Source organism: Octopus bimaculoides, chromosome 4 (genome assembly GCF_001194135.2).
Source record: "Octopus bimaculoides isolate UCB-OBI-ISO-001 chromosome 4, ASM119413v2, whole genome shotgun sequence".
NCBI lineage: Eukaryota > Metazoa > Mollusca > Cephalopoda > Octopoda > Octopodidae > Octopus > Octopus bimaculoides.
Genome location: NC_068984.1, coordinates 47,662,078 through 47,671,597, shown reverse-complemented (window position 1 = coordinate 47,671,597; position 9,520 = coordinate 47,662,078). Strand labels below are relative to the sequence as shown.

The 9,520-nt window shown below is 37.1% G+C and overlaps 1 protein-coding gene across 6 annotated transcripts in view; it reads left to right on the top strand.

Moving 5' to 3' along the window:
- Positions 1-9,520, top strand: part of LOC106884518 (epidermal retinol dehydrogenase 2) — a 343,698-nt gene that overhangs the window by 5,754 nt on the left and 328,424 nt on the right. The gene's annotated exons all lie outside the window — the stretch shown is intronic.

Genomic DNA, 9,520 nt, shown 5'->3' with positions numbered 1-9,520 from the left:
CACACACACATATATATATATATATATATATATATATATATATATATATATATATATACACACATACACTGCAGCATGGCCACAACTTTAGGGCTGAAACGTAGAATATACACGTACATACACACAAAGCTAGCGCACATGTCTCTCGCTCCTCCGTCCTGCCAGTACGTTAAACCTGCGGCGGCGGTGAGTAGTACTAGTTAAATAATTTCGCTGTTAGTGCTGATATCAGTTAAAGCACAAATGTAGCGACGACTAAATAATAGTACATAATACTAATTGTATTATTGGTAATAATAGTGATCTGGTATCACATGTCCCGGGACGTTAAGTTGTATTCTTGTAAACAGTAACTACCTCCATCTGTTCTAGGCACTTGTGGGTGTGTGATATACGTGTATGTGTGTACACACACACACGTGTGTGTGTGTGTGTCAGTTTTCGTTTCGCACATTGTGTGCATACTTTGTGTTATGAAGATGTCATTCACACAATGAGAGGGTGGGTACGTAACACATTTGTATGTTGTAAAGGTGTTAATGCCTGAAACTACGTTCATGTTTAGAGATATGTGTGTGGTTATAGGCGAAGTATTGTGCTTTATGTAATATACCAGGATGTGTCTGTATAGAACGTGTAGTAAAGGTGCGAATGTTATATTGTTCCTGTGTATATGTAGTATACCTCTATGTATGTGTAGGCGTGCACTTTTCATTTGCATAGATGTTTGTGTAGTTATATCAGTATATGCAAGCAGTTACTATGCTGTGTGTGTGTGTGTTCCTTTCATGTAGTGAGGATATGTATACTGTTTTATGCCTGTAAAATATCTATATAGTAGCAGTAATAAGAATAATAATCAATATTATGCATATTTGATGCATAAATCCGCAGTCCTATGTATATCATGTGCCAAACATATCTGTAAGCAGTACACCTATTATGTAAATATGGAAGAGAGTAATATTCATCATGCACACGTGTTCTATATATATATATACACACACACACACACACACACACACACACATAGATATCGCGCTCAAGCATGTGTAATATATTTTTCGTCAATGAGTGTGTCTACTTTGCTCTACAGTCATAACGTTGTTTGCTCCACAAATGCTTATTTGTTTGCAACTACTTAAATATGCTTCAATGACATTTGATTGTCCCGTGCAGGTGTGTGTGTTCCAATTATATTTGGATGTCCACTTCCGGTAGGAATCTATATGTACGCATGTGATTGATTTGACCGGTGTTTCTCTGTGTGTTCTAACATCCTATGCATGCATGTATGTATGTGTTGTTTGTTGTTCGCTCGTTTATTTGTCTTGTGCTTCTGTGTCGATGTGTGTATGGGTTGTTCATTTGTTCCTTACTTAGGTTTTATTCACTTGTCCCAATACATCTATGGAAATATATGTGGGACTAGTAAACAGCATATACAATGGGACGACTGAACGACACATGCAGTGAGACTACTGAACGGCACATGCAGTGGGACTTCCGAACGGCACATTTCAGTGTGACTTGCTAACGACACGTTTCGGTGAGGCTTGCGAACGACACGTTTCGGTGGGTCTGGTGAACGTCATATTTCATTGGGGCTAGTGACTGGCATATAAAGTAAGACAAATATATGTAGTTCAGTGGCACAAATGTATACTGTTCTATATACAGTGGCTTAAGTAAATAATGCATACACACTCACACACAAGCTTGGCAAAAGTGAACTACATCAATACAGTGGACAAGTGAATAACACATAAACACATAGTGTGTTTGTGATGTTAACATGTCCCATACTAGTATGTGTGATGTGCACTTGCTTCATATTTATGTTGTTAATTTGTCTCGTGTTTTTTTTTTCGTGTTATTCACTTGTCCCATATTTGGTCAGCCTTGTCACACTGTGTCACGCTGAATATCCCCGAGAACTACGTTAAGGGTACACGTGTCTGTGGAGTGCTCAGCCACTTGCACGTTAATTTCAAGAGCAGGCTGTTCCGTTGATCGGATCAACTGGAACCCTCGACGTCGTAAGCGACGGAGTGCCAGCAACGACAACAACAACAATATTTGTGTGTATTGTTCACTGTTTCTTGTATGCATTCAGTTTACTTGTCAGATGTTTCTGTATGAATGTGATTTCCCTTCTTATGAGTTTGTGTGCTTATTATTTACAAGTCATGTTCCTCACTTTTCCTAAGTTTGTGTGTGTGTTGTTCACCTGTCCTTTGGTTTTATATATATGTACCGATCACTTGTCCCATGGTTTTTGTATGTGTGTTCTCTTGAATTATGGCCATACTGGAACACTATCTTGAAGATTTTTGTGGAGTAAATTTTCCCCAGTTCTTCTTTTTTTTTTAAAGCCTGGTACTTATTTTATTAGTCTCTTTACCAAACCATTAAGTCAATGGAACATAAACAAACCAGCACTGATTGTCAAGTGGTGATGGGGAACAAACATAGACACATGCATACACACACATATATGTATATATATATGTGTATATACTTGGGAAAGGATGCGTGGCATTCGATCATATAATAATATAGATAATATAGATGTAGGTATGTACATATATGTATGGATATATTATTTATATTATTATATATATATATATATATATCATCATCATCATCGTTTAACGTCCGCTTTCCATGCTAGCATGGGTTGGATGATTTGACTGAGGACTGGTGAAACCAGATGGCTACACCAGGCTCCAATCTGATTTGGCAGAGTTTCTACAGCTGAATGCCCTTCCTAACGCCAACCACTCCGAGAGTGTAGTGGGTGCTTTTACGTGCCACCCGCACGAAGGCCAGTCAGGCGGTACTGGCAACGGCCACGCTCAAATGGTATATTTTATGTGTCACCCGCACAAGAGCCAGTCCAGGGACACTGGCAACAATCTCGCACGAAAGTCCTTACACATGCCATGGGCACAAGTGCCAGAAAGGCGACGCTGGGCACAGGTGCCATCCTGATTTCGCTTTCGCATCCATTGACAAGGCTTTGGTCAACCCAAGACCATTGTAGAAGACACGGCACAGTAGAACTGAACCTGAAACCACAAGGTTGCTAAGTGAGCTTCTTAAACTCACATACATCTATATGTTCACTTTTCCCAAAGTATATGTTGTCCACTTGTCCCATATGTTGTTTATCTGTCACATGTTAATGTATGTATTGAGCTCATGGTTCTGTATGTATTTTGTTTATTTACTAATCAAGGTTCATAGGCATGCAATGCCCAATGATTTATCTATGAATGTATTCGTCCTAGAAACAAATGTATGCTTTGTATTTTGTTTCTTTATGTCTTCCTCTCATTAGCATTTGTATAAGTGTGTTGGTGTATATTTGAGTCGATTAGTTTCCCATGGCTATTGTCATTATATATATACGAGAGTATATTCCTTTTTATCCCAGGTACATCTTTAACCGATATATTCATGCAGGTGCAGGAGTGGCTGTGTGGTAAGTAGGTTGTTTACCAACCACATGGTTCCAGGTTCAGTCCCACTGCATGGCACCTTGGGCAAGTGTCTTCTACTATAGCCTCGGGCCGACCAAAGCCTTGTGAGTGGATTTGGTAGACGGAAACCGAAAGAAGCCCGTCGTATATATATATATGTGTGTGTTTGTGTCTGTCCCCCCACCTTCGCTTGTCAACCGTTGTTGGTGTGTTCAGGTCCCCGTAACTTAGCTGTTCGGCAAAATAGACCTATAGAATAAGTACTAAGCTTACAAAGAATAAGTCCTGGGGTCAATTTGTTCAACTAAAGGCGGTGCTCCAGCATGGCTGCAGTCAAATGACTGAAACAAGTAAAAGAATAAAAGAATGCATATATAGATTTATGCTCTCTTGATGCACTAGTCTACTCTTCTTGTCTTCTGTCTCTTAATATTCTTCTTGACTTCTGTCTCCAATATTTGGTATTTCTTTTCAGCTGTAATTAGGTGACAAACCAAAAAAGAAAATAAATTGTGTTGCATTGTTATTTGAGTGTCTTAGTAGATGGTAAGAAAGGAAATGAAACTTAGATAACTTTGATCCAGATGATTGATCTAAGTGGAAACACTCTACAACATCATCATTGTCAATTAACTTCTGTTTTCCATGCTGTCATAGATTGGATTGTTTAACGGAATCAACCGTAGTGCTGTGTTGCACTCCACTGTCAGCTTTAGCATGGCTCCTACGATTGGATATCCTTCCTAACACAATCCACTTTATAGTGTGTACTGGGTGCTCTTTTTTGTGCTACCAGGGCTGGTGAGGTTACCACTTTATATATATATATATATATATATATATTGACTGACTGGCCTTCGTGCTGGTGGCATGTAAAAGCACCCACTACACTATCGGAGTGGTTGGCGTTCGGAAGGGTATCCAGCTGTAGAAACTCTGCCAAATCAGATTGGAGCCTGGTGTAGCCATCTGGTTCACCAGTCCTCAGTCAAATCGTCCAACCCATGCTAGAATGGAAAGCAGACATTAAACGATGATGATGATGGTATATATATATATATATATATATATATATATATATAAACAGTTGTGCAGATAAACACATTAGATACATCAAATATATTAAATACTTCAAATACAATATATGTACACACGCAAGCTGAGAGAAAGCAAAAGATGGAATCTTTCAAATGATGAATTTTTAAGTATAAATACATCGATATTTATATTAATAGGTCAGACTTACCCAGAGTACAAGCAACAGAAAATTAATGGGATGGAATTTTGTATTTGATATATTTAATGTATTTAATATGTTTGATGTGTCTAATTTGTTTATCTGCATAATTGCTTCTATACCTGCTCAACTTCATCCCTCTTATAGCTTTTCTTTACCTTGTGAAATGGAATGATCCCTTCTCAAGACACCGGACTCTAAATTCAAATCATTTGAGTACTACTGTCTTTTATATGGAGAATCTCTGGATCTCATCTGTAAACTATATAAAATATATATTGTGTGTATGTGTATAGCCTTGTGGTGGGCTGGCATCAATTTATGGTGGAACCTCATTATTTTTACCTGTAAATATCCAACTGAACCAGTTTGTGTGTACCTTGACCACCTCTGCATATTCTTGTTACTTACTCTTACACTTATGATCCGAACATGCCCTCCACCTCTTCAACTTCTCCTTTTTCTCTGGCTCTTCCCAACTCATATTCATTATGGATATAGAATTCTTTTATACTGCTGTCCCTTATAATTAGTTTCCTTGGTCTCCCCCGTTAAATACTCACACACATTTCTTTGTGTAAATTGTCCCTAAACACTTAGATTTTAAAGGAATGCTTTTGTTCCAGTTGATGCATAGCCACAGATCAACTCTGATCTAGGAGGTCTATGATCAGACTTTGTATATGTGATCATCCTTTCTGTTTGTGCATTGAAAATTACGTTGTTCATTATATTTATTGTTATAAAAGATGATAGTATGTAATTTGAGGAACATTTGGCTGCTATTTCTAGTAAGTCAAGTGACCCTGTAGTAGCTCCATCATTTGCTCATAGCTTCACTGAATTTGTGTTATTTGATAATGAGTACTAAAATTTAACTCCAAAGTGGATGCAAATCTATTGCGGCTTTCATTTTCAGGAAAACTTGTATGAAACCCCTCAGACTTACTAAATGGAATGTACTTCTAAAATACTTATGTATGCAAAAACATATAACTGATTTGAATTCAAGATTATGGTGTTGCTCAATACCACATGCTACTGTTTTCACACTTTTATGAATTATATTCTGCAATTTATGATGCCAAGTATGTAGTGGTATTTCATCAATGGAAAGGCAGATATCTGGCAGAATTGTAAGCATTATTAACAAGTTTCCTAGTTGCGCTTTTCTCCTGCTCTATATATCCCAAGTTCAAATTTTGCTGAGGTTGACTTTACTTTTCATCCTTTTGTGGTTGGATCAATGAAGTAAGTACCAGTTGAGAATTGGAGCAGATGTAATTGATTAGCCCCCATCCTTTCAATATGTCGGGTTTTGTGCCTTTAATTTTGTTGGCACTCCGTCGCTTACGACGTCAAGGGTTCCAGTTGATCCGATCAACGGAACAGCCTGCTCGTGAAATTAACGTGCAAGTGGCTGAGCACTCCACAGACACGTGTACCCTTAACGTAGTTCTTGGGGATATTCAGCATGACACAGTGTGACAAGGCTGACCCTTTGAAATACAGGTACAACAGAAACAAGAAGTAAGAGTGAGAGAAAGTTGTGGTGAAAGAGTACAGCAGGGTTCGCCACCATCCCCTGCCGGAGCCTCATGGAGCTTTAGGTGTTTTCGCTCAATAAACACTCACAACACCCAGTCTGGGAATCGAAACCGCGATCCTATGACCGCAAATTCGCTGCCCTAACCACTGGGCCATTGCGCCGCCACTGTGCCTTTAATAGAATTATTTTATCAAGGGTAAAATGGTGGATCCAAATAATATATCTGGCAATATTTTGTTACATGCCTTCATGTTTAGTGTTTAAAACTCTCCAAGGTTGACTTTGCCTTTTATCATTCCAGGTCTTGTTATGCTTTGCTGTCAATATATAGGATTATGCCCCTCCCCAAAAATGTGTTATTGTACTTTTGTCAGAAATCATTTTATGGGTAGTAGCAGGTTTGTTCAGAAAAATTTGCTTGGAAAACTTTATTGTACATGTAACCATGCAATCAGCTCTCAGTATCTGATGGGGGTCATAAAGGTAACTTTGTAATTCACAACATATATTTGGTATCTAACCTTGCACCATCCCTCTCTGGATCTAACTTCAGTCAATTTCTTTCAAAGAGAAAAAGCCAAAGAGAATTCAATCCCAATTTTCAACAGGTACTTTGCTTATTGACCTAACAAAGATAAAATGCAAAGTTAACCTTGGTGGAATTTGAACTTAGAGTACTGTTATATTGTTAGAATGAAGGTATTCTTTCATTTCAATGCATTCTGCCAATTTACTACCTGATTCAATATATTTGTGAATGTATTTATGTTTTTGCATGATCATATCCTTATCTATACTTAAGCATATCTTAGTATTACATGTTTTTGTTATCCAAAATTTTACTCTGTTGCACAGATCTTGCTACTCTTATAGAGTAAAGAAAATCTTACAAATGAAAGAGTGAAAAGCAACATATCCTGGGAACAATACTGATTAAATGCTTATATCCAGGTGCTTAATCAGCTATCTCAATGTCACACTTCCAACAGAGTTGACTGAGAACTCATCCATGCTGTCCAGTTTAACATTATCACCTGGTCCCTTTGGTGGTTTTTGAGTTCATTCTTTCGCAAACACTTGAACGAGGCCTGTGCATCGACATCAACCTAACCAATCTGGGAAGGATTCAAAGGTCATGGACATTGCCCTTCCTTTCCTGAGTAAATCACATATATAGACAAAACTTCCACCCTTTAACCATTATAAACATTTTAATTGTAAAAAAAGATTCTGGAAATTCGGATTATTTTACACCCTTCTCCTTGTTTCTGTTGGTTTCAGTTTATCTGAGTAACAGGAGATCGTATTCATATTTTATTGGTAATGATAGCAATGACACCCACCTGTGACACAAACACAAAAGGAAAAGAAGTCATAAATTTCACCAGTCTTTGTCTGGAGGAAAAATTGATATAAAATAGCATCCATAAGCCAAATTTTGTATTCCAACAGAGCTGGCTTGATTTATGTGACAACAAAAGTCACCATGTTCTATGCATCGATTATTTATGGATTTTAAGAAGACACTGTAGTATGGTTGTCATGTAAAGGTGTATATGACTAACAAGAAAAAGTTAGGTAACTTCTTGTCTGATATAAAATATTTTGTCGAAATATATACGTTTAACTACCATTGGTTAAAATTTAGGCTAAAATCCCCACCTGCACCTGTTCTTTTATTTACTTGGTACTGTCCTGAAATGCATATGGTTAAAACAATATTTTGCATATTTGTGACATAAATGTATAAATGCTATTATGTTACTCTGCTGGTTGATCAGTGATTTTCTCAATTTAGGACATGTTAAAGACCACCATCATTGTGTTAATATCTACTTCTCCATGTTTGCATAGGTCAAACATAATTCGCTGAGGCAGATTTTCTAATGCCAGATGCCTATCTGTCACCAACCCTCACCTCTTTCCAAGTTAAGCAATATTTCCCCATTTCATCAGACATGTTTTCATGGAAGACTGAAAACAAATGACATTGCTTGCATGAAACTGAAGCTTGATTACAACCATCATGCAATATCAAGACACACACACACACACATACACACAATGGAATTCTTTTAGCTGCTGTTCACATATCTATTTGCAAACTTTTGATCAACCCAGGGCTATACTAGAAGGTGCTTGTCCAAGTGGGACTGTGCCAAAATACCATGTGATTTGGAAGCAGAGCATTTAAGATACTAATATCTCTTTATACTCTTATGTATTGTGTAATGCTGTGTTGCAGTAGCTGAGCATGATAAGGCTACAAAGTGAATTACAGATTAATTCTTTAAAGAAAAGATATGTAGGAATACATATTTATCTCAGGGATTCGTGTAGGGTCATGCCCACAAGCATGGTTACATGATTTTACAGTTTCCTTCACAATCATATCATTCCAGGTTCAATCTCGTTTCACATTACTTTGTACAAATATCTTTATCTTTGAGTTGACCAAAGCCACTCACAAGGGAAATTTTGTAAATGGAAATTGAGCTGCTTGTTGGAGGGATTGCACTAATTATTAAATGGTAGACTTAATCCATCATGACCATTTGGTGGCTTTAATAGAGTCCACTGAGTTGCAAACAAGTCTCTATTTTATGAATATCAAAATCTTCCTAGATCCCACTTCTATAAATATCAAGGTTGTCGTCTCTTTTCATAAGACTCAGATGCCCCACAAGAAGTTAAGGGCAAGGACGTTCTACCTTGGACTAAGCTATGAAAACAAATTAGAAAATTAAATGTAGCTCCTTGCCACATTGAAATATTATTTTATAAAGTTAACGAATCGTTTTGAATATCATTACATTATCAACTACATAAATTAACATATTTTCACCTTTTAGTCCATATCAAAGGCAAAGCCTATGAACCTTAACAGGGCCTCCAAGACTAGTGGGAGGATAATTATCTTCAAACAGAAGGCATGACATGAATGCTTATCAGGTGGTGATATTTAAGTGGGTGATAGATTAAGTCTACCCATCAAGTACACATGGATGGAATTGGGACTTGGAACACAGTGATAGTCAAAACAAATATTACAAGGCATCCAATCCAACTCGTGCCAGCATAGTAGACAGATGTTAAATGATGATGACTCTGTCTGATGTTCAAATGACTGTACTAATTTGCTACCTTTATATATATATTTATATATGTATATATATATATATATATATATAAATGCAGGGTGCAGTGAATAAACTGTATATATATATATATATATATATATATATATAT